The sequence below is a fragment of the Macaca nemestrina genome, chromosome 11 (genome assembly GCF_043159975.1).
Source record: "Macaca nemestrina isolate mMacNem1 chromosome 11, mMacNem.hap1, whole genome shotgun sequence".
Classification (NCBI taxonomy): domain Eukaryota; kingdom Metazoa; phylum Chordata; class Mammalia; order Primates; family Cercopithecidae; genus Macaca; species Macaca nemestrina.
In genome coordinates, this window is record NC_092135.1 from 105329830 (window position 1) to 105356079 (window position 26250).

Consider the following 26250-nt stretch of genomic DNA (forward strand, 5'->3'; position numbering starts at 1 on the left):
TGGTGTACACAAACCTACTATGCTGCCGGTCCTATAAAAGTATAGCACATAGGATTATGTACAGTACATAACACTTGATAATGATAACAAATGACTATGTTACTGGTTTATGCATTTACCATACTATTATTATTTTAGAGTACTGCCTCTACTTATTTAATAAATATAGTTAACTGTAACACAGCCTGAGTCAGGCCATTCAGGAGGTGTTCTAAAGAAGGCATGGCTATCACAGGAGATGACAACTCCACGCGTGTTATTGCCCCTGAAGACCTTTCAGTGGGATACGGTGTGGAGGCGGAAGACAGTGATACCGATGATCCTGGCCCTGTGAAGGCCTAGGCTAATGTGTGCTTGTGTCTTAGTTTTTCACAAAAAAAAGTTTAAAAATAAAAATACAAAAGAATAAAAAAGGTTATAGAATAAGGATATAAAGAAAGAAAATACTTTTGTACAGCTGTATGAAGTGTGTGTGTTTTTAATTAAGTGTTATTACAAAGGAGCAATAGAGTTTTTACAGATTAAAAAGTTAATAAATGTTAAAAGTCACTGTAAGCAAGCTAAGGTTAATTTATTTTTGAAGAAAGAAATTTTAAAAATAGATTCAGTATAGCCTAAGGGTACAGTATTTCTAAAGTCTACAGTAGCCTACAGTAATGTTCTAGGCCCTCACCTTCACTCACCACTCACTGACTCACCCAGAGCAACTTCCAGTCCTGCAAGTTTCATTCATGGTAAGTGTCCTATAAAGGTATACCATTTTTTATCTTTCATACCATATTTTTACTATACCTTTTCTGTGTTTAGATACTCAAATACTTACCATTGTGTTACACCTGCCTACAGCATTCATTCAGTACAGTGACATGCCATGCAGGTTGTAGCCGAGGAGCAATAGGCTGTAAACCGTATAGCCTAGGTGTGTAGTAGGCTGCACCATCTAGGTTTGTGTTAGTACACTCTATGATGTACGCACAACTAAATTGCCTAACAATGTATTTCTCAGAACATGTCTCCAGCATTAAGCGATGCATGACTGTATGTGTATATATATATATATCTTAGAGTAAAAGCCAGCAGCATTTAAAGCTGGATTGAACATAGGAGGGAGCTGAGGAAAGCAAGGGATCAAGAAGGATTTGTAGGATTTGACTTGAGCCATGGAACGATGGAGGTGCCATTATACACTGAGATAGAGAACACTGGGGAAGACGCACATTAGAGGTCCGGCAGAGAATTCTAACAGAGACCAGTACAGAATAGAAACCAAGAAAGTATGAAAATACAAAAGCCAAGAGAATGGTAAGCAATGAGGGTATGATTCACAATTTTTATAGCCACTGAACTTACTTCACAAATATTCCATTATCAGCAAACAGCTTTAAGCCCCGTCACCAAACTGGCAACCCCAAAAGTCATTTTGGTACTCACTTCTCAAATATGTCAGTGTTATTGGATTAAACTGCATCCTCCTCTCCCCTCAGATAAGATGTGTTAAAGTTCTAACTCCCGATACCTTAGAATGCACCCTTTTTGGAGACAGAGTCATTACAGAGTTGATCAAATGAAGATGAGGCTAGCAGGGTGTGTCCTAATCTCCTATGACCGATGTCCTTAAGGAAAGAGGAAATTTGGACAGAGACACCTACACAGGGAGAACATGGTGTGAAAATGAAGGCAGAGATCAGAGTGATGGAGCAGTAGCCAAGAAAGTCAAAGATTGCCTGCAAACTACTAGAAGCCAGGAGAGAAGCACAGAACTGTCTCATCTTCACAGCCCTCAGAAGGAACCAATCCTGCTGACACCTTGATCTCAAACTTCCAGCCTCCAGAACTGTGAGATGATACATTCCTGTTGTTTAAGCTGCCCAGTCTGTGGAACTTTTGCTAGACAGCCCTGGCCAACTCCTACAGTCAGTGTGTCAGGAGGGCAACCACAGGTCTTCCAAAAGACAAAATTGCTTTCTGGGACAATGTTAGCCACTGTGCGCCATCTCCATGGGCTTTGTTCTTGGTAATTCAACATGGAACTTTGTTGCCAATGCTTGTAAACACGTGCAACAAAATTACACAGGGTGAGTACTGTTGGGGAGTGGTGGATGATGCAGAAATCCCACATTTGCCAAGAAATGGAGAGAAGACCTCAAGCCTCAGGGAATAAATGAAACAGAACACATCTGAGGAAAGCAAAACCTGAGTACACGTGTTCAATACAGAAGCAGTGAGAAGAACCTTCCATAAAGGAAAACATTGCCTCTGCAGCATTCAGCCCCAGGAAGCAGCCATGGGGAAAGGCAAGGTGAAGCCGCCCCACCCTGTTTGCCCAAATTAGTGATAACTTGTTTTGACAATGTACACACTTGGAATGTCTCTTCTTTTACTCTACTCATTTCTGTTCCCACAAGGCATGCACTTAGTTTCTCTTTTTATCCCAAGTTTATAAAATTCAAAAGAAAGTATGACTTTTTTTTTTTTTTTACTTTCAAAAATTTGGGAAGTATTCTTGAAGTATTCTAGTTAAGCTGGTTTTGATCATAAGAAATAGATACCCACAAATGTACTCAGTTTAAACTGGGGTTGGGGGTGGGGGCTACTATCAGGATTTATATGAGGTAGTAACAGAGAGATTCTATTGAAACCAAGAACTTCAGTAGTAAAAATAGACTACGCTTACGTAGTGTGCCAGGTGTTTGTTTGGGGTGTGTGTGTGTGTGTTTGAGACAGGGTTTCACTCTACTGCCCAGGCTGGAGTGCAGTGACATGATCGTGACTCACTGCAGCCTCTACCTCCTGGGCCTGAGCAATCCTCCTGACTCAGCTTCCCCAGTAGCTAGGACCACAGGTGCATACCACTATGCTCAGCTCATTTTTAAAAAATTTTGTAGAAATGGAGTCTCACCATGTTGCCCAGGCTGGTCTTGAACTCCTGGGCTCAAGTGACCCGCCTCGGCCTCCCAAACTGCTGGGATTATAGGTGTGAGCCTTGGCACACCCAGCTGAGCCAGATGTTTTTGTAAGGGCTTCATGTGTGTTAACTTGTTTGTTCCTCACCGTATCCGTAAGAGGCAGATACTGTACTGATCCCTATTTTACAGATGAGGAAACTGAGGTACAAAGAGGTTAAGTGCCCTGCCCAAGGTTACACAGCTAGTAAGTGATGAGCTGGGATTTGAATCAATGGCTGGAGTCAAGAAACATTCCTTAAAATACGAGTCAGCTACCCCAGGGGAACCTGAATGGAACTGAAGTAGATTAGGGATTCTCCCTGTTGCCCTCCATCTTCCCACCCTTTTTCCTCTTCCTCTTCCTCTCTCCCTGCTTCCACATTTCTACCTTTCCTCTGCCTTCCTCCGTCCCTCTCAGCATTTCCATTTCCCCTTTTGTGTGTGTCGGCTCTGTTCTGTTTTGGCCACTGACTTACTTTTTCTCTCTTTATGCTCTGTGTAGCTTCTACTTACTCCTAGCTTCTCAGCCTGGATGTGGCCCATTGTGACTGTTCCAACCTCCCATTGCTCATTAGGTCACTGAGATTTCTTAGTACAAAATCCCAATGGACAAAATCCTACTGGATCAGCCCATGAGGTGCCCCCCACTCCAGTCCAATCGGGTACGGCTACATGTTGAGTCCCAGGAACTAAAAATGAACGGCAGCCTACCATGTAGGGCCAGGCCCAGGACAGCTGCTGTGAGCGATGCCTGGTAAGCATAGGATCATCTTTGTTTTTGTCAGAAAAACTATCTACTGATTAATTCTGTCACATATAAGCCTGCTGATCAAATCCCTACCCCTCTGCGGCCTGTGCCCCAACACATGACGTCCCTGGTGTAACGATACTCACACATGCTGTGTGCTTCTGTGAGATGGTGATAGCGGATAGTGAGTGAATAAATGAGAATCTTGTCTGGCTCCTCCAAGAGAAGACAAATGGGCCTGTGTTGCAAGGTATATCTGATCAAAGGGGAACCCAGGCATCAGGAGGAGGCTAGGGACAGGGGACCACGCCATTGCACGGTGACACTCAGCAGACATCTGCCTCTCAAATAAACCAGAGTCCTCAATCTGTGTTGCGGGTAAAAGCTGGAAACTAGGAGAGAGAAGCTGCCTGGGTAAAGAGACAGAAGGAACTCAGCCTAGGTCCAAGGGGGAGCTCATTCCACCTAGAAAGAGAATCCTGATCTCTCCGGAAAAGAAAGAGAGATGTTGAGCTACAGGGAGGCGAGGCTCACAGAGCCAGATGGAAACATCCTGCTTAGAGCACGTGGAATGTCTCTGTCAGACTTCCGCAGGTACCGAACAATCAACTAGGCTCCTGCAATATATATCTGCACTTGGTCATTTGAATATATAAAGGTGTTTAAAAAGCAAGCCTGCAAGCCATTTCTCTCTCTCTTTTTTTTGTAACGGACTCTCTTCCAAAAAAAGTAACTAAATGACACATTACTATGTTTCCACATAATCTCTTAACAGATTTGAGCAGATTTGTCATAGTCCTAGACAGGTGTTAGTATCTTTGTTTATCCCAGCCTTCCACACCTTGCAAGATCATTCAGCCTTCCTTCTAGAAATTTTATTCCCTTCTTTGATGCACTGGATTGACTCAAAACAGGTTTTGCATATACTTCAAGAGAATAAAAATATTTTTTGCACTAAAAATAGAATCACCACAGGCACAGAGAGAGTTAGACATTTAAACAAAGGGTATATCAAATCTTCTATTCTTCTAGCTAATCTATTTTCAGTACTGCCAGAAACACCTAACAAACTATAGTCTCACAAAATCAGAATCTGTGGTACTAGTATCATGTGGCGATGATTAACCTTGTCAACTTATTTTTTAAATAATCCTCATCATTTATGCCATTGTAGTAAAGGGTTCCCCTCTCCCATGCAGCAAGTCCAGAATGAAAGTGGGTTGTTGCCATGGCAACATAATACAAGGCAGAGAACTCCAGAGAAGGGGGGCGGGTGCATCTCTACACTCAAGGCCATAGCCACAAGAAAGCCCCAGGCTCCAGGATGGTGGCAGCAAAGAGAAGCAACCTGCCATGACATCACACTGCCAGATGGCCTGCTGTTGACATAGGGTTCCCCCCAACTAATTATTTGCATAAATCTGGATCTCTCATCCAAAGAAAAATAAAGAATTCATTCAAGTATACATTGACATACTTATTAGACAGTTTTTTCTCTTTGAACAACTTAGTATTAGAGACATTCCCCAACCACCAAGCACACAGTTGCCTTACACATGGAAGCTGTTTAAGAAGCATGTATTTCACGATATATATATATATATATATATATATATATATATATATATTCCTGAGCCAGTTATTGTTCAAGATCCAGAGGAGAGAGCTCCCTCTCCAGAGAGTTCACTGTTTAGTAAGTGGACAAGCATGTATAAAGATCCATAGAACCTTACATATCAGCTTAATGATAGACTTGCCCAGGGTATCACAGGGGTGAGAATTCAGGAGAGGAGCACACCACCCTGGAGAAATACACAGGAGGGAAGAAAGGAGACAACGTATGTGTCACATGACCCCGAGGATGAATGAGGAGCTATTGGTGTTCCATTGTTTGCTTTGTCTGCTTTCTTTGAGATTGTTGGTGGAGGAAACACCCAAAGGCAAAATGTAGCCCAGTCTATGCAGAGGAAGCATATGCAGTCTGCTGGTGTTGAATACAAATCTGTAAGGCAGGGACGGGAGGGAGCTGAAGCTAGAGACATAGGGAGCTAAGATGTTAACAGGACATGTAAGTCCCTCCATCTGGAGAGCTTGGACTATATTTTCTGGGCAATGGTGGCACCAGCGTGACAAAGCCTGCTTTCTGGATAGACTCAGCAGCAGTGGGGAAAGTTGCTTAACAGATAAGATTGGAGTCAAGAGGACCAGTCCCAAGACTGCTTCAAACATCCAGGCAAGAGACAATAAGAGCCTGACTTAGATGGAGGACTAGGGATGGCAGGGTTAGGAGACATTCTGGAAATATTTAGTGAGTAAAGTCATATAGCTCCTCGGCATGACTCACCTTCCCAAATTCCTAAGACTCAAATCTCCATCCACGTCTCCATATCAATTTCAACACTAAAGAAAACCTGAAGGGAGGAAGGATAAGAATTGCAGCAGCTAAAGCTCCTTCAATAGTACATAGCTTATATGGTACATTCATTGAGCCACTTAAAATTATCAGAGTCACTTTAAACCCTATTGGCTGAGTTGATGAACAGGCAAAATATTTCTTTCTTGAATGTAGTCCAGTACATTGTTTTCCATAATTAGTGGTCATTGGGGTCAGAAAAAGAATGGAGATTTTTAGAGAGATTCTGAACAATATATCAATGCCAACTGAGAGTGGCAGGCACAACAAAACTGATAATGCTTCATATTGAGATAGGATCATTCCTCTGTGGCTTTCCTAGTTTCACAGTGAATATTAATTTTTAGAGCATTCCTATGAAGTAGAAAAGTGGCAAAGCGAGTTGGCTCCATTTCAGTGTCGGGGGGGCGGGTGGTAAGATACCAGTGCAGAGAGATGAACTGACTCGTCAGAGGCAAGGCTAGTTGGAGGAGAGCCAGAGGGCAGTTTGGGCTTCTTGGTTTCTTCTCCTGGTTTTATCATCTAAACCCATCCTAATGAGGTTACTGTCTTTAACTCAGCCTGTCCAGATCTCATCTAAAAAGAGGAAGCAAAGACCTGGGTAATTTTCCAGATAATTTCTTTAAAAGAAAAAAAAGCAACCTCTCTTTCCTCCAAATTGTTTATAATTGATGCAATACAGGAAGTCTCACTGCTTGTTAATGAGTTCCCAAACTCAAATTTTGCTATTTAATTTTTTTCTGAAATCTGCGTTTGCCTGAAATATCTCAGTAATTCAAGTGGAAAGGGAAGTTTTGCCTAAATTATGAAAATGACCTCAATTTCCTACTTTGCGTAGCTAAGGGAGAAGTGGGCACAGCATGGTATCTGAGCTGTAGCAGTCAAACCCTTCCCCATGGCCTGGGGTACATGGATCCCCTCTTGGTGTTGGGGAAACCCCACACTCGAGTTCAACATTGTGATCCTGTTTTCCATGGTAAATCTGTGAGTCTTCATCCTACTCATTTGTATCTCCCAGGACTGCAACAGACACCACCTGCTTTGTTTCATTTACGCATTAGTAAAACGTAGGACTTATACTAATGATTGGAAGAAATGACTCATTTCAAGTTCTTGCTACAGGGTCAGTCTTGGACACAGTTTATTTTATATGTATACAAAATGGGTAAATTGAGCTAGCAGTGATGAAGCAAGGAAATGACTGCGCTGCCTGCTTTTTTGCCAAAGCACACGTCCCAGTTCTTTGTCTGACTCTAGTCCCTGTCATCTGCCAGGCTGCTTTTGTCTTTCCCTCATTCGGCCACTCTTCCCTTACTCCTTTCTTCTCGTATCTCTCGGGATAGATTCACATGCCTCTGGACGGCTTCCATTCAGTGAGAACCTTGGATAACAAGGTGGTCCACAGGCAGCAGTTCAGCTGAAAAGCAGCAGCCCTATCCTGAAGCTATTTTGGAGGCAGACTGTGAGTCGATAGCAGGACACCAACAGTTTGCCTCTTCACTGGGGCTCACAGACAAAAGCCTCAGATCTTGATGATGAACAGCGGCAGCTCCTTTGGGCGGGCATGTGGGCTGTCCTGCTGCTCCCGGCAGTCGGAAGAGCCAAGAACAAAAGATGTCCGCCAGGCCGCCCTGGTACCCAGCCGGAGCACACTGGGTGTCCTGCACACTCACATCCACACACTGCCCGACTCCCTGTGGCAGACACCCCAGCATGGAGATTGCTCTCTTCTGGATTCACACATCTCCCAAAAGGAAGGGCCCTTTTCTGAGATAAAATCACTGTATTTTTACACCCTAAACAATTAGACAAGATTTCCCAAAATGTAAGAGCAGTTAGTAGACTCCATCCAAGGCGGTGAAGGCAGGAGGAGAGGAAAGGAGGGAGGAGGGAGAGGGTGGGGGAAGGACAGCAGCGGCTTTGGAGTCTTTGTTTCTCTCCCATCTGGCTTAAAGCCAGAGGCGAAGATCGAAGAGACCTATCCTTTGTCCACTGATCTGACAGTCATCCCATGTTACCACTCGGCAAAATCAAAGTGAAATGCATTCACACATTCACGTCCGTTGCTCAAAAGGTTGCTAAGAAATCTAAGTCTTCCTGTGCCTAATGGCAGCAGGATTTCTATGCAACAGTCCTGTTTTCAAGGTCATAATAAAATGAAGAGAGCTCCACTTTTTCCACTATAGTCCATCATTCTTAGCATGCTCCTGTCCTCCCAGGGACCCAAGCATGTGCTCTGTGACTTTAAGGCAGGAGCGAGTTCTTCCCAGTCTCTCTCTATTGAGTCCAGTTAGACTATAGCATGTAAAGTTCCAGGCCATAAATAATTCAAAAGGCATGAAGAAGATTTTCTTCATTCTCCATCTATCCCTGCACAAAACATCCCCCCCTCCCTTTCTGGCTTATAACAAATGCTAATTTAATCAACTGGCAGTAGATTGTACTGGTTGCTGACTCATGCCAGACACAGCCCCTATGGACTAACAGAGCTATGCCATCTCATTTGGAAATGAACAATAAAGAAGTATGGTCCTGAGCTGACCACCTTCCTGCATTTGTCCTTTGTTTCCTCCTTTTTCTGCCCTCCTCCCCTAAAAAAAAGGTTATTTACAAATGTATCCCCTGAAATACACGCAAGTAATTTACATGGCAGCCACACTGCCTGCAAAGGGCTGAGCTACATGCAAGTTATGTGGCCTCTCGACTGCCTCTACGGACACATGGGACTTCCCTAGTGGTCCTGAAAGCCGTTCTCTAGAAACACCCTGTGCATGTGGCAGGGGGAAGGGGAGAGCAGGCAGTGCGGAGGGTGGGAAGGCAGAGCCTTGTTATCCAAGCTGTGAAAGTGCACGTGTCAGTGAGAAAGCATGTGTGTTCTGAAAACCACAGCACCGGATGGAAGCTGATTAAATAGTGTAGGGGAGCAGCTCCCCCAGGAGAAGTCTTTTTCACCTTACCAAGCTGGGCGGGAGTGGGGACTCTCAGACCCCTGGGGACAGCTGTGAAAGGACAGTGGGAGAAAGAACTTTCCCAAAGACAAGGCAGTGGGTGCAGCAGGTAGAAGGGCAGTGGGTGGAGAGGATAGAACATAAAGCAACGCCTCCAAAAAGAGAGGACCAAGAGATAGGGCGATATTTCTGGGAAGCCTAGGGAGCCCCATGGCCTATTTCCTTTTCCTTCTGCTCTTTCACTGTAGCTATAAATATTTATCTTATGAAGAAGCATCCTCCCTCCCCACCCCAGAGGGATTTATTTAAAGCCCACACCATCACGATCATGCAAATATTTGCTGAGTGCTACTGTATAGGGTCCTCTGTGAGGACTTAGAAGATCGTTTACCTTCTCACCTTCCAATGCCTTGTAAAACACTTACGGTGTGCCAAGCACCATGCTACCCCTTATTTTGTTAGCTTTCTCCTTTTAGCCACCCCCTCAGGTACAGAGCTGGTAGCACGAGGCCCATTCTACAGAGAGCTGGAGCTCCAGGAAGGGGCTAGTGGATGGCATAGTCATGGCTGATGCTATTTCCACCAGACACCCTGCTCCCCGGGGGTTTGCACACAGGAAGCCTAGCTGCTTAGACCTTAGGTTATCACTTATTAAACAAACGGAGCAGCAAAACATCAGAATTTCTGGAAGGGTCTGACCCGTCAGGTCACCAGACCCTGCCTACAGTGCTGACTATCCCTGCTATTCTTCTGGTCTTGAAGTGTCAATGAACGCTTTTCTGTGTAATTGTACACCTCCCCAGCCCACCACCACCGCATTAGATTGCAACTCCTCCTGGCCAGGAGCTGAGTCTGGGGAGCTTTTGTGTTCCCTGACAAGGCTAAGAGGGAAAGCTCGCAGAGAACAAATTCAAATTTTCTGGTTGATTGCAAGCACACTTTTCAGTCTCTTAAAATAAGAAACCCTACCCCAGCCACCTTTATTTCCAAATCCTCACACTGAGGCTGGTTTCTGCCATGGTCGTTCTCCCAGGATGGTAGCTGTGTCTGCATTCCTTTGGGTTGTGTTTTGGGCGTGTGTGCATACGTGTGCGCACACATGTGTGTGTCTCAGACTGCACTGTTGAGTGCCCCTCTTCGAGGGTTTTTCTCTGCGAGGCTCCCTGCTGAGAAACAGGACATGCACAATGGCAAAAGTGCTTTTTCTCTTAGACCAATGAGAATTCATAATCCATTTCCTACGGAAGCCCAGAAAGGGAAACGAACAAGCAGCCCTCTTCTCCCCCAGCGTCCTGAGTCACGGCACAAATATTCTACACTCTCTTCTTCTAATTTATGGTCCTACAACTTCAAGGTCATTGGGAAGCTAGGAAAGAATTGTCCCCGCCTGGGGGAGGCTTTTGCACCCAGCTCACAGCATTTTAACTGCCCCTGCTTCACTGCCAAGAAGGGAAGGCGTGGTTCACTTTGTCCTTATTTGACCAGAGGCTAGGCATGGAATGCTGCCTCAGTGCCTGGGCTGTAAACTCCTGAGGCGGTCGTAAATAGGCACTCGGCCTGGTATGGCTTCTTGGCTAAACATTTGCACAGTAACTCAAATGAGGCAGCAGACATGAGTCAGGAGGGAGAAATCAGCTCAAGAAGGGGGTGGGGGCTGGAGCTTAGGCTTCTCAAGCCTTTGAGATGATGCTTTAGCCAGAGATACTCAGCTGAGCCTCCAGGGACAGACTGCGGGCCCTCCCCCATACACTGCACCACCTGCCAGAGACATTTGCAAAGCAGCTTGTAAGACCAGCTCCGTAAAGAGCTACTTGTCCATACTCCATGCATGAGGCCAACAAGGACCTTGTGTGTTTCTGAAAGGGGCAATAAAAGACATTAATTATTGTATCCAGATTGAACATTCACAGTTTCATCCAAGGTTACATACAAGCTGAGAACTTAAAGCTCCGGGATGATATTGACCCTGCAAGGAGGTTAAGTCTGGTGGAAATACGAAAAGATAATAGTTACTTCATCCCAGTGATCATTGTTAAGTGCTTGGTGATCAGTGGATCACCAGATTTATCCTTGCTTCCCAAAGATGGAGTGCCTGTGGCTGGTGGCCAGAAGTTTTTAAGCCCACACAGCATGTTTCCTATTCTCTGCTGAGGACAATGAAAGGGAGAGCCTCTCCCAGCTGCTACATGCCACCCTCTAAAGATCTGAAATAAAGTATGTGCTGAAGAAATGAATGGATTATTTCCTTTATTCATTCACAATAAAACACAGTGCTGCCCCGATATTGTGTTTCTCCATAGTGAGTCTGCCTCCCTCTGCTCCTGTTTAACAGTGATGGTTTGCTAGGACTGCAAAGACCACAGATTGGGTGGCTTAAACAACAGAAATTTATTATCTCACAGTTCTGTAGGCTACAAGCCCAAGATGAAGATGTCAGCAGGGGTGGTTTCTTCTAAGGGCGTCTCTCCTTGACTTGTAGATGATCACCTTCCTGTGACGTCTTCACAGGTCTTCCCTCTGTGTCTGTCTACGTCCTAACTTCTTCTTACAGGACACCAGACATCATGGACATCATGGATTAGGGCCCACCCATATAAGTTCATTTATTTTCCCTCTTTAAAGACCCTATTTCTAAATGCAACCACATCCTGCGGTGCAGGGAATTAGGACTTTAACACATAACACAATTCATTCCATGACAACAATTATAATTTTCTGGTGTCACAGGGCCAAATAACTTAGTCTCCTCCTCTCTGTGTCTGCATAAACATTTTGGCAAACACAAATACTGCCCCTGACACAGAAAGACACAGGATCTGCCCTTACCATGTCTGCCCACACCCTCTTTCCAAAAACGGCTCTATCAAATAATTCCATGGCGTTTCAGGTTGTAACAACAGAAAAAAAAGGTTCTTTTTCTTTAAGTACGAATTTTCTAGTCAGTCTTTCTACTGCTGAAGGAAAGGGGCAGTGACAATGCCTTGTCCTTTGTTCATTTATTCCTACCACCTGATTCCCTTGTTTTGGTATGAAGGCAGCTTCTGTCTGGCTGTCTCATTATTAACACCACATCTGAGCAGTTTATTTTGGTAACAAAATGAGGTTTCATTTATTTTGAACATAAACTGAGACTCAGCATTTGACCAGCCTAAGTTGTAGGAAAAACTCCAAGTGGCAGGGTTATACCCGGTTCTCTTCATCCTGCGTGTTTCGTCCACCAGGTAACCCTAGGTCCCATGAGGTGGCAATGTCACCATTGCCCCAGCCCAGAGTCATTTCAAGGAGGAGCAGGTTGCTTCCTGATTCCCAAAGCATCTGCCTGTACCATTGAAGACTTATTCCTGCTTAGGTAAGTCCTAACCATCCATCCAGCCCCACACAGCCCTTTTCAAGAACATGACTGCTGAGCCCGTGGGGTGAATTTTGGTCCCATAACTACAGAATAGTTAAATGGGTAAGCATCAAGAAAAAACACACCTGTGACATTTTTGATGCTTTAAAAACTCTCACTTAAAATTTCCTGGCTGTAAACCCATGTTGAGTGTGTGTGTTTTGTTTTTTAAAAATACTCCTCTGAGCCCAGCATGCTGGAGACATGACAAATTTGGTGCTTTGAACCATATGCCTGTTCGAATTTTAGGGATGCACTTTGGTTAGGTTTTTAGAGCACCTTCTGGTAAATTAAGTCAGAGGTAGATATCAATGCTGGTATATACTCAAGCAGGCAAGGAAAATTAATTGCAAGAATGGGGTGGGAAAATATCTTCCATTTATCATCTTCCTATTTCAAAATTCAAACCTACATTTCTAGAGATTTAAAGATATGACAATAAGGAAGTTTTAATTGGCTAACATTTGAAGCCAAAGAGGCTAACCTCAAGGAATGAATATTATTTGTTTATCTACTACGTATGGGGTATAGAGCTGTATACTGAGTCACAGACATGTAAATCTCTATCCTCCAGGATCACATCATCAGAATAAAGAGAAAAAAGATGTATGAAACCATAACAATGGAAAGCAGGAAAACCTGATCAGTCAGTTCCAACTGAGTGGGATGGACATTCTGCGCCATTGGGGTTCAGAGTGGGAATGATCTCTGCAGTGAAGGGGTCGCAGAGGAGGTGACATTTGAATTTGGATTAGGGGCTTGGAGTGGGAGAATGACATGATGCCAAAACTGTTGTCAGAGGTGAGTTCCTTAGCATGGGGCACAGGATGTGCTGGGGCAGATGGGGAGCAAGCTTGGGAGGCAAGTTTATAGACCCTCACCACGGCCCAGGCACAAGGCAATTCACACAGGAGCTGAGGTATGGCAGTCGTGAGTAGAGGCAGAGATGGGTGGATAGAGGAAGAGACAGCATCTGTGAAGAAGAATAAGCAGAGCTTTGAGTCTACTGACTGTGAGGAACAGAGGACAGGGACCAGGGTCCTGACCACTGACAAGCTTTCAAAAGAAGATGGCTGCCCACGGGAAACATCTAGCTCCTAGACCTTCTTCCTAGCTGGGCAGCTGTCCCAGCTTCCTCTCTTCACATGCCCTTAAAATAGCAGAACTGTCCAGCACGCTGGGCTTTCTGGTGGGAGTCCCAGGCAATCCCAAGAATGTAGCTCTGCCCTCTGAACAGATAGGAAGAATGTTCAGGGCACAGGTATGAATTATTCAGGGGCAGCTGTCAAACAAAAAGTCCCAGAGCTCCCTCTGGCTTCAACCCCAAAACAAGATCTCCATTCCAATTGTACTCAAGTGGACATAGTCCAGCTATCACTGGGATCATCTGGACTTCAGATCACAAACTTTTGTCCCCTTTTGGATATTGTTGTGATTTTTTTTTGTTGGCCCCTGTTAAGCATCTATTGTCTTCATTCCCCTTTTCCAATATCCCTTATTTCTATCTGAATGTCTCATATGATCCTGGGGCTCACATGGTCTAGGTGAGGTTAACCAGGCATTCCATCCACCTGTCCTTGTTGACATATTTAAGCTTCTGGTTCAAATGTCACCTGAAGCCAGATACTTCTAAACTTTTCATTTATACGAAATAACTTCCCTTTATTGTTTGAGCTAGTTTGAGCTCAGTACCCTCTGCTTGCATGTAAAAAGTCCCTGACGTGGCCCAGTGTGGTGGCTCATGCTTGTCATTTCAGCACTTCGGGAGGCTGATGTGGGCGGATCACCTGAGGAGTTCAAGAACAGCCTGGCCAACATGGTGAAACTCCATTTCTACTAAAAATACAAAATTAGCTGGGCATGGTGGTACACACTTGTAATCCCAGCTACTTGGGAGGCTGAGGCAGGAGAATCACTTGAACCCTGGAGGTGGAGGTTGCGGTGAGCCAAGACAGCACCATTGTGCTCCAGCCTGGGCAAAAACAGCGAAATTCCATCTCAAAAAGTTCCTGACACAGGCTTCTTGTTTAATTATGTTATTGTAGAAAGGGCTCTGGGAAGGAAGACAGAACATGGTCACTCCAGGCCCTACTCTGGTATGAACTGGCCCTGTGACCTTTGTCAAAGCTCTGCATCTCTCTGGGCTTCGGTTTCTTCATCTTAATGTGATGAGCTGTTCAAGTCAATTGTTAGTGATCCTTCTAGCCTTGGCATTCTGACTCACAACGCCCCTGTATGTGGAGACTCTAGTGAGCTTGGCCATGCACCTCATGATCTGCCTCTGTCTGACTCCACACCATGGCCTGTGAATACCAGGTAGACTGCCACTGTCAAAGACACTGAGGAATTAAATGTGGTACCAGATCTGAACACATGTAGACAAGAGTAGCATGCACACAGTTGGAGAGTTAGAGTGTTCTCTTTTCTTTTTATAGGGCAGAGAGGACATTGGCAAGCATGAGAAAGGCACAGGCTGGGGTCAATATGTCTAAAATGTCACTTTTGGACATATTGATCTGGGCCTAATAAAAGATAGCCAAAAAAGAAGGGTCCAACTCACTGTGGTAGATTTCACACTCAAAGGGAGGTTCTCAAGCTCGAATTAGCATCATAATAACCAGGTAATTTTGAGATGGGTAAGGATATACATAGCGCCAGAAATGGAGAGAGAAACCTACCTGGAGATATTCAGATGGAGGCAGTGACAGAGCAGTGACAGCTGAATTTGGGGATCAAATTATATCCCTACAGGTGTGGGGAGGAAGAAGATTGGAGCCTTAGGGACTTGAATGTCAGAGACAACCATGTTTTGTAGGAAAGAGATAAGGAAAAGGAAGAGGAAAGGCCATTAGAAGGTAAAGGAGGAGGTCGGGCGCAGTGGCTCACGCCTGTAATCCCAGCTCTTAGGGAGGCAGAGGTGGGAGGACAGCTTGAGCCCAGGAGTTTGAGACCTGCCTGGACGATATGACGAGACCCTGTTCTCTACAAAAAGGAAAAAAAAAAAAAAAAGAAAGAAAGAAGGTAAAGGAGGAAAGAGAAGGGAAGTAAGTTTTGCAGTTACTGCTCACACATGGAAACCCATGAGGCTGAGTGTTAGGAAAGCCAGAGAGGAAGAGAACAGTGTAGAAGAGGCATCCTTGGGCTGATGTCATGGAGCAATTTTCCCATTGTCCAAGGAATGGGCAGAAGAGAGGTAAGGAAGCCAAGCTCAGGTCAGGGCAGCAGCACCCAGACTGTGGCACTCCCAGGATGGATGGGTCCTTCCTGGATGGATCTTTCACATTATAGACTGTAGCAGATACTTTTGATGCCCTGCATGCCACTTCCCTGAAGTCAGATCCACACTGCCAACACCTATCCCAAGCTTGCTACTAAAGTTCTCTGTTTTGCTGCCTCAGGATTTCTCTGAAGCTCTGGGAGCTTTCCACAGGGAAAACGCAGACAGCCAGAGAAGTTAAATCACTTTCCTCCAGTCACCAACCACTGAAAGTCAATGGATCAATACTCCACCCCAACTCTGTATGCCTACGTCAGAGCTCTCAATGCACCTGTTAGTTTTTCCTCATCCCCTGCCTCGGTTTCCCATGCCCTCACTTTTGCTTCCTGGGATCACCTCCCAAATAAACCACCTGCATTCAATTCTTGACTGAGGCTGTGTTTTCAGGAGAACCTAGACCAAGACAGAGATGAGCTAGCCTCAACGGTGGCAAACCAAGAAATGCTGGCAGAAGCATGAGTGCACGTTCCCTTTAAAGCCCCAGAACACTAAGTAAATAGAAAAGATCTCTGCAATGACCAAAGACTGAGCTGAATCCAGCAGGGCAGATAGAGATGCTACTCTGGATAGGATCCAAAGGCCCTCAGTTGTAAACTCCCCTTGGCAGGGTGAACATGCAGTGCTAGTTCCAAGGACTCTGTGTTGAGAACACAAACAGGCCTAAGCCCCATCCACATGATTGCAGAATCACACTTCTCCTTTAGAGGGTTACCTTCCCCAGTTCAGAGGCTGCAGCCTGGGAGACTAACAAAAAGGTATTGTTTTACTGTTCAACACATCCCCACAATGTTTTAAAAACCAAAGTAACTTAGTGGATGTGATGTTTAATTGCAGTAGAAGGAGCCTAGCATGAAGCTTATACTAAACCTCTTCAACTATTCATGCTGTTGGCTGGCACCTGTAGCCATCTGAGTCAGCAACTCCAACTCTAGCATATTTAGGAGAAAGGACTTTCATTTCAATCTATTCTTCCACTGGTTCCTGCAGCAGTGTCCTCCACATTGCCTAGCTCCTAATTTGCTACCTCTGTTCCACTGTGAACAACTCTGATGGTTTTACTGTTGATCATGACCTTGGACCTGCAACAACCATTTAATACATTGTTGTTTCTACTCTTTGGGGAAGAGTGGTCCTGGGAGGGTTGAGCCAACTCTCCTCATTTTTCCATTCCCACTTGGATTCTGACCCCTTGCATAGTTTCCTACTCCCTAGGGATGTTTCAGGTAACTGACTCTACCCAAGCCTTGAGAAGATCATAAGGGAATTTCCAAAGCCAGAAAAGGAAAACAAAAGTCAAGTCCTGACATCTCTCTTCCCCAGGATTATCAGGACTACCGTATCATGGAGAGTCCATGGCTGGTCCTCTCTCTTGTCTGTGGCCCGCCATGTTGCTCAGGCTCTATTCCTCCTCAAAGCCTTTTCTCTTCTACCATCTCTCTTCCTCAAAGTGCTACTTTTCAGACTCCGGTGTTGGCTGACACTGGAGAGGTCCTTCCATTTCCTTTTGAAAACTAACTATCAGCTATCTTTTCGCATAGGATCCTCCTATGCTGGGCTGCGTTTTACATTTTCCCTAAGTATTTAAGAAATTAGTTGCTTTACTACTTTAATCAAGCAATTTTAACTCTTCATTCAGCCAACTTACTCCTTGTAGAGGAGACCTGGATCCTACCTTTACATATCCACTGACTTATCTACAGCTTCTTCTTAAAGAAAATAGAGTGAAGTGATATCATTTCACTTTACCCGTAACCTGGACCTGATGCGTTGCTGCTATTTCAATTAGTCATGATGATGACGAACACATCCTTTACCATCTGTAAAAGTTGTCAAAGCTTAAGATTCAAAGGGAATAAAGTAAACTCTGTGGCTCAACAAGGACGTTTTACGTTCTCCCCTCACTGCTCTCTCAAAGCTGGGGATTTGATATCTGCCTTAAAGGCAGAATGGACTGAGGCCAGACATCTGCACATACATTTCCTTCCTGTTTTTGTTCCTTTAATCTAGTGCAATGATTTTCAAATTTCACTGTGAATGAAGATTAGAACACAGGGATATATGTTTTAAGGGTGATGTAAGGGCTTTTCAAGGGTAATTCTGAGTTTATATGATGTTCACGTTAGGTGTTGATTATACAACCTAAAAATACCACTTCTAAGATGTGACTCTTCTGTTTGAAAAACTTTCTTCAATGTGAATTCTGCCAACAAACTAGAATTTCTAAATGGCCACGAAATTTCAAATAGCACTTTTTTCTCTTTGGAAAGAGAACTCAGCCCTCAGGGCTAGAGGCGATGCTGAAAGCCACCCCTGACCCCCAAGTCACCACTTAGCAGCTTCTCTGCAGTGCAGTGCAATGCAGGGAGAGCAATAGGGAACAGGAGCTCGGCATCCTTACTGGTCAGCCGGGTGACCTGGGGCTGCAAACCCAATACCCATCCATTTCATCTTCGCATTTCAAAGTGAAGATCTCCTTGGGCCCATCATATGTGTCCTGAATTTCCCAGCTTTCTTTCAAGCCCTATTTTATCTGTCGCCGCTTATACCTCTACTCAGGTTCATGGTAAATGGTCTGCTTCTGTCAATGACTTTTTCATCTATGTCAGGGAAAGGCCCATTAGACAAATCCAATGGGACAAGTTCAGAGAGTTTGTCAGTTCCCGTCACTTTCAGGTCTGGCTGTGCAGTGGAGCACGGACTCAAAACAGACTTGTCAAGATAGGCAGCTTCTCCTGGAAGAAGTTTATCTCAATGGAGATAAACACATGATGGGTAAAAACAGCAAAACACCAGCACGTCAGCCCGGTGAGCTGAAAAGAGCTGTCTGTGAATAAGTTAAATCAGACTCTCACTCCCCAAAGTAGGAGTGGGGAGACAATGGTACATATCCAAGAGCATTTGGGGGTGCTCAGTGAGAGCCTGATATAAATGAGGAAGCTAAATTTCTTGTCAATAATTATTTTTGCTATTTTCAGCTTATCGATAATCAATAATTATTGATAAGTGAAAGATAATACTTTATATCTTATTTCACTGAGACAGTAAAGAACTTCTGAATTTTCCCATTGCCGAACTGAGCAAGCTCCCGACGTACCCACAGCCTCACATACTTACCCTCCCCTCTCACTACAGAAAGTAAACCCTCCCCACTGTAGTCCAAGGCAAGCCCTTCTCTCGTCCAGTGGAACCTCTTTCTCCACTGCCTTGTCAAGCGCTCACTCCTAGAGTTGTCCTCTGCCTTCTACGTTATCAGTTTCCCTCCACTTGGCCATTCCTTTCAGCTTACAAGCATGTTGTAACAAAAAAATAAAAAAACAAAAAAATACAGCCGGGTTTAGTGACTCATGCCTGTAATCCCAGCACTTTGAGAGGCCAAAGCCAAAGGATCACTTGAGGCCAGGAATTTCAAGCCAGCCTGGGCAACACAGCAAGACCCTGTCTCTACAAAATTTTAAAAAATACAAAAATTAGGCGGGCATGGTGGTGTGCACCTATAGTCCCAGGTACTCAGAAGGCTGAGGTGGGAGGATTGCTTGAGGCTGGAAGGTCTAAGCTGTGTGAGCTGTGATTGCACTACCACACTCCAGCCTGGGCAACAGAGAGAGACACTGTCTGAAAAATAGAAATAAATAACAAATTTACAAACCAAAAAGCAGCCGGGTGCAATGGCTCACGCTTGTAATCCCAGCACTTTGGGAGGCCAAGGCAGGTGGATCACAAGGTCAGGAGATCGAGAACATCTTGGCCAATGTGGTGAAACCCCATCTCTACTAAAAATACAAAAATTAGTGGGGCGTGGTGGTACACACCTGTAGTCCCAGCTACTGTGCAGGCTGAGGCAACAGAATCGCTTGAACCCGGGAGGCGGAGGTTGTGGGGAGCCAAGATTGTGCCACTGCACTCCAGCCTGGGTGACAAGAGCAAAACTCTGTCTCAAACAAACAAACAAACAAACCAAAAAACCTTTTAACTCCATATCCTCTTACAGTTGCCCCTAATTTTCCTGCTCCCCTTTTTAGCAAAGTCTTCAACTTTCTCAACTTCCTCCTCCTCCCATTCTCTTGAACGATCTTCAGGGAACAAAAAGTTATTATTAAGGTTGCCAATGATCTCTACACAACCAAATTCAATACTCAGTTTCACAATATTTGCCCTAAGTGGTTGCTTCATATAGTATAATATCTTTGCTTGTGATAATTTGTTTACTATTGTCCCTGCCCCCACTATCATATAAGCAATTCTCAAGGGAAAATGGCAAGTTTGCTCTGTTTACCATGTATCCCCAACTCCCAGAACACTGTGTGCCTAGCACATGTTAGGTGCTCAATAAATACTTGTTGAATGAGTGATTCAATCAACAGATTAATCATCATTAGGGATTATAAAAAGGATGTGGCTCAGCTGGCACCTGTGTACCAGTAAGTAGTAAGAATCCATGTTTCTTTGAGACTTATCTGTGCTACTTATTTAACCTAATATTTTGCAATGGTCTAAAAAGCGATGCTGTCCATTCTCAGAAATGGAGCAGTAAGGCAAGAGAAAGGAAGCTGATATTTTGAGTGTGCACTACATGGCAAGTACTGGACCAGCCACTTGCATATACGTTTTCTCAACTGCTCCTCACAATACCTGGATGAGATAGGCGCTAGCATCTCCATTTTGCTGATGAAGGAACTGAGGTAAAAAGAGACATTAAATAGCTTGTGTAGGTTATCCCTAAGATGATTTCAGGATGAATTAAGGAAACCATGCTGTTTTCTAGTTACTTTGGGCTAGATATTAAATACTGTGAATTCACAAAATTTCAGAAGAACTGGGCTGATAAAGATTAGTGTAAGTCAGAATTTCCAAAGTAAAATACATATTTAATTTGGCATATTTATGGTGCTGTTTTTATTGTCAAAGAATGTCAAAAGTCACTAAAGTAAATAAAACAATGAAGTTCAATGTGACTTTATTGTTTGTTTTCTTTTTTAAGCATACTCACCGTCACGCGAGGCTTGTAACCTTTACCCAGAGGACGCATGTTATAGTATAGCTATCTGGCTAAAGGTGCTCGATAAAATACAGGATGTCCAGTTGAATTTGAATTTCAGATGAAACACAAATAATGTTTTAGCATAAGTATGTCCCAAATGTTGCATGGGGACATACTTATTCTAAGAAAAATTTGTTTATCTGAAATTCAAATTTAAGCTGTGCTTCTGCATTTTTATTTGCTAAATCTGGCAACCTATACCTGACGAAATGCCCCACCACCCTCCACATACTTGTCCTATCACTCTGCCAGACAGATTTTGTCAAGGAGGTCAAGACAGAAAAGAAGGGAGAGAGGACAACTTTGAAAATACCTTGAAAAGAGAAAAGCGTAATGATATGCTGTCTTGCTTTTTATGAGGGATGGCCGGTTTACCCAGACTCCTTTGAGCCCCATCCCACCTCTCAGGCTTTCTCTTTTTCACTCAGAAATTGAATAACCATGAACAAATTCCTCATGTTCTCTAGCCTCAGTTTCTCCATCTGCAAAACAGCAGCAGTCTTAGGTGTCAGAAAAAAAAAACAGGTGATGTGATATGACTGACTTCCACAGATAGTGTTTGGTCAAGACTTCTCTGAAGCTTCTAAACAGAAACCCAAATGATTAGAAGAAAGCAGCCATGTAAGGGGGGAGAGAGAGAGAGAGAGAGCACGAGCAATCTTGCGCTTGTATCTGTGTAACTGTAGATAAGATCAAGAAGACAGAGCTGGACAATGTGTACAAAATGTTTAATAGGGACAGCAGATTCTACACTGACCTGCTTTTCAACAAAAATAAAAGAAACCAGATTTTGAGTAAAGTAAAAACTTGACAACTGGGGCAAAAGTAGGACTAATCTATAAATCACTCTTCCTGAAGTGGGTTTAAGTGGTGACTTGAAATGCATGCTAAGTGAGGAAGAAAATACAAAGACTGGGCATAAACATAGCATGGAGTTATGATCAAATTAAAGTTGCAATGAAATTAACCCCATCAGTACTTGCTACTGTGTATAACGGGCATCTTAAAATAGGGCAGTGTTATGGAATGAACAGTGCCTACCAATTTTCATATGTTGTAGCCCTATGTGACTGTATTTGGAGATAAGGTATTTCAAAGGTAATTAAGGTTAAATGAGGTTGTAAAGGTGGAGTCTAATCCAACAGGATTAGTGGCCTTGTAAGAGGATGAAGAAATCTCTCTCTCTCTCTGTGTCTCTCTCCGCCCCCCCTCTTTTTCTCTGCCCACACACTGAGGAAAGGCCATATGAGCACACAGGAAGAAGACTGCCATCTGCAAGTCAGGAAGACAACCATCATCAAGAACTTACCATGCTGGCACCCTGAACTTGGGCTTCCGACATCCGGAACTGTGGGAAAATAAATTTCTGTTGTTTAAGCCACTCGGCCTATGATATTTTCTTATGGCAGCCCAAGCTAACTAAGACAGGAAGTCAAGAATTAAAATCTGCTTGGAGGAGCACCAACATACCCATTTTAAAAAACCTCATTATGTGAAATGGCTACAGTTATTTAAACTCAAGAGGAACATGGAACAAGAAAGAGAAATAAAGTCAGTGAGATGAATGGACTACAATAACCTAGCAATTAATGGACTAAATAGCGAGGAATGAAGCCCCTTTTCCAGTGTTAGGGTCAGCCTGGGATTTATCAAGGCTCTAAACAAACGGAATTGATCATGAGAGGTTAGCAGAGACATATGGGTAGCACTGTGAGAATATTCAGCCCTAGTTGGAGACTTGGATTCTAACTTTAAAATTCTGAGACTTTTGATCTATTAATTTATCCATTCTCATTGTTCTTTTGCTTGGACTATAAAGAAACAAAATAAGGCACAATCAAGTGAAACCTCTTGTCCAAGGTTCATTCATTCAAGACATATTAAGGTATGAGAGAATTTGAAGACATAGGAGTTCCTGCTCACAAGGACATAGAGTTTGGTAGGAATGATGTTCAGAAAATCCAAGCGGTGAAAACCTGGGTTTGAAAAGACATTGGGTAAATAACTGTCGTAAGATTGAATGAATGGGTGGATGCATTGAAGGATGGACAGAGATGGATGAGTGAATGAATAAGACAGTGGTTGTTACAGAGGTTCACAGAAGGCTTGGGTCCTGAAGTGCCAGCCTCTGGCTGGGTTGAACCTATTTGACCAGAGGCATGGACCATTCTCTGACAAACTGATAGCACCCTGTACCTCCACTAGGAGCACCAGATCAATATAGACAATATTGTATCTGCTTTTGCTTTCCTAACAGCACAGACTCAACTCCATGAATCAGGACCCTGACTGTCCCATTGACTCTTGGTGAACATTCTGAGCTCCATTCTATTCCCCTTGTCATTACTGGGGGCCTGTTTAATTTACCAATTTACTCACTTATTTATTCAAGAAATATTTATTAAGTGCTTACTGTATGCCAGGCACTGTTCTACACTCTAAGGATATATTAGAAAGCAAATGTACTTCAGCTTCTGCTGAGTAAAGGCAGAAAATAAACCAGGAGGCGGAGCTTGCAGTGAGCCGAGATCGCGCCACTGCACTCCAGCCTGGGCAACAGTGTGAGACTCCGTCTCAAAAAAAAAAAAAAAAAAAAAAAAAAAAAAAAAAAAAAAGAAAATAAACCAACAAACAAAGTGAATACTCCAGTAGTAAGTGCTATGGAGAAAAGGCAGGAGAGAGGGATAGAGCAGGGCAAAGCTGAGAGTGCAAGGTTTAAAGGTGTGATTGAGAGAGATTCCACAGGAAGGAGACCTTTGAGCAGAGATCTGAAGGAATTGGCAGAGAGGCCCACGCAGCTACCTGGAGGGAAGGTGCTCCAGCCAGAGGGAGGAGCAAGGCTCTGAGGTGGGAGTGTGCCTGGGATGAAGGGGAAAGCAGTAGGTGGACCATTGCATCAGGACCAAGGGAGTGACGGAGGAGGAGGACATGATGAAGAGGGAAGAGGGCAAGGACAGACCCGTGTAGGACCCCGGAGGCCCTAGGAAGAATTTGAGCTTTTACTTTGAGCCATTAAGTCTTGATAGGATTGCTCTGGCTGCTGGATTGAGATGCTGAGAAGTGGAAGAGGCCCAAGCAGAAGCAAGGAAGCCAGGTAGGTAATAATCCAAGTAATACGGGATGGTGGCTTGGCCCAGGTGTTTGTGGCAGAGGTGGTGAGGATATCAGGTTTTAAATACATTTGGGCAGCAGAGCCAATAGGATTTGCAGATGGTTTTGGTGTAGGGTTCATATGAGGAGACTCCTGTCAAGCACCCCTGGTATCTACTGACATTGCTGCATGGCATCTTCTGCTAAGGAATCTCCATGAACTGGCCAGCCCAGTTTGAACTGGGATTCTTCCAGCACCACCAGTCTCTCCCCTATCCTCCCCCATACAACTGTGGTTTGGATTGATGGTAACTGTTCCTAAGCCCTCTGCTGACTTGCCACCCCTTTCCCAAAGCCCAGCCCAGGCTCTATCCTATAACTCTCCACTTCTACCTCTTTCTATCTGCACTTTGGTTCCCATAGAGTAGAAACTATAGATTTTGAAGGAAGAAAATGGCCTACATAATAAGAACAGGTCTGAGTGAGGAAAGCAATTCCAAGCCAGTGGAACTGTTAAGGGAAGGCATTAGCCCATGTGTGGTAGCACTGAGATGATCAGAACACCAGGGTCAGACAGTGAAAATTAGTACCTTTCTAGTTTTCAACACAGTCCCTGTTCCCAGATTTCAAGATATTTTAGGCCAGAACAAGATTTATACAGTTGCCATCTGAGAGCAAGAATAAATAGGAAATCTAAAGGCAGTGGCTCTTGCAAACTCGTAGTCTTAGCTACGATTGTTTAAGCAACAAAGAAAGGAATAAGGGAGAGGGAAGAAGGAACAAAAAAAGAGAAAGATTGATTGATTCTTTCCCATTAACTGTTTTATGAAAACCAGCAATAGGTTAGTACCACATTCTGTCTACTCTGTTCACCTAACTTAAACAAAAAAATCCAACCTATCAACCCCTGTATATTACTTTATGATTTAAAGCAGGATTTTTACTCTAATTTTTTACTTTAGACCCAGGGGTACATGTGCATTGGTACATTGTTACATGGGTATATTGCATGATGCTGAGGTTTGGGCTTCTAATGATCCCACTGCCCAAGTAGCAAACATAGTACCCAATGGGTAGTTTTTCAATCCTTTCCCTCCTCTCTCTCCTTCCTTTTGGAATCTCCAGTGTCTGTTTTTCCCATCTTTGTGTCCCTCTGTACCCAATGTTTATCTCCCACTTATATGTGAGAACATGCAGTATTTGACTTTCTGTTTCTGCTTTAATTTGCTTAGGACAATGGCCTCCAGCGGCACTCATGTTGCTGCAAAAACATGATTCCATTCTTTTTCATGGCTGCATAGTATTCCATGGTATATGTACCACATTTTCTTTATCCAATCCACCATTGAGAGGTAACTGGGTTGATTCCATGTCTTTGCTATTGTGAATGGTGTAAAGCAGAACTTTTTCACAGTAACAATTAAGAAGAAATCCTCTCAGGAACTGAGCATGTTAAGTCTAACCAAACAACTTTTTAGTATTAAGAAAACATACCGCATAAGTGCTTTCCAACACAATTGATGCAACAGATCCTGACTTCCTGCTTTTCAGAGTCAGGATCAGGATTTCCAGACACTCAGAAATGTTGGGGGCTGTGTGTGCACATGTTGTTGTCTTAAAGGATTTAATACTATAATTCTCACATGTGGAAATTTTCCACTGACTTTAGTTTTACTAGTACGAGCCACCAAATCCACAAAAATTGCACTAGGGCAATTTGGAGGCATACTTCCAACCTCCTGATGGAGTAAATTATAAGATGTGATGAAGTAGTTATTTGCTAGGGCTTGTTGTGTTTTCATTCCTCCCACGAACAAACCATCTCAAATTAAATAGATTCCACACGGTCCTAAGGAGGTTTCTCATGCCGTTTTTTTGTATATTCAGCCATAGTGTCGCAACAGATGTTAAAGGGCCAGCCGCAGGGTATTTTAGTGATAGGATGTGAATGGGAAGTGGAGAACTTGAGGGCCTTACCCTGAAGAGATTTTGGTAGAGGGAAGTGAGTGGTGGGGGCGCACCAATTTCAGCCCCTTCTTAGCATCTCTGTGGCCTTCCAGTTGCCTAAAGTCGTAGGTTCTCCAAAATGCAGGATCCCTTGAACCTATCCACTCCCCTCCCCCCTTAATTATGAAAATAATCTTTTCAAACAGCTACTCTGATGATGGACTATTCCACCAGATATAACTCTTCACCTATGTCCCTGATGATGATCTCTTAGCTGTTTTTTTGTTTTGTTTTGTTTTGTTTTTTCCCTTTGCCAGCAGAAACTGAAGGGGCCAGATTCACTGTCAACTAGACTAGTTGGCACTGTCCCTGTTAATTTGAATTTGTACAACTGGGGACTTGGAACTCAGAACCTTTGAGACTGCATCTGAACAGCATCTCCACGCATGGCTA

The 26250-nt window shown here is 43.8% G+C and overlaps 2 long non-coding RNA genes across 2 annotated transcripts in view; one reads left to right on the top strand and one right to left on the bottom strand.

Moving 5' to 3' along the window:
* LOC139357202 (uncharacterized) overlaps positions 1-26250 on the bottom strand; it is a 76801-nt gene that overhangs the window by 12107 nt on the left and 38444 nt on the right. The gene's annotated exons all lie outside the window — the stretch shown is intronic.
* On the top strand, positions 12266-16402 carry LOC105468009 (uncharacterized). The gene is made up of 3 exons (XR_979230.3): positions 12266-12403; positions 13020-13246; positions 15844-16402. It is a non-coding gene; the product is annotated as an uncharacterized lncRNA (long non-coding RNA).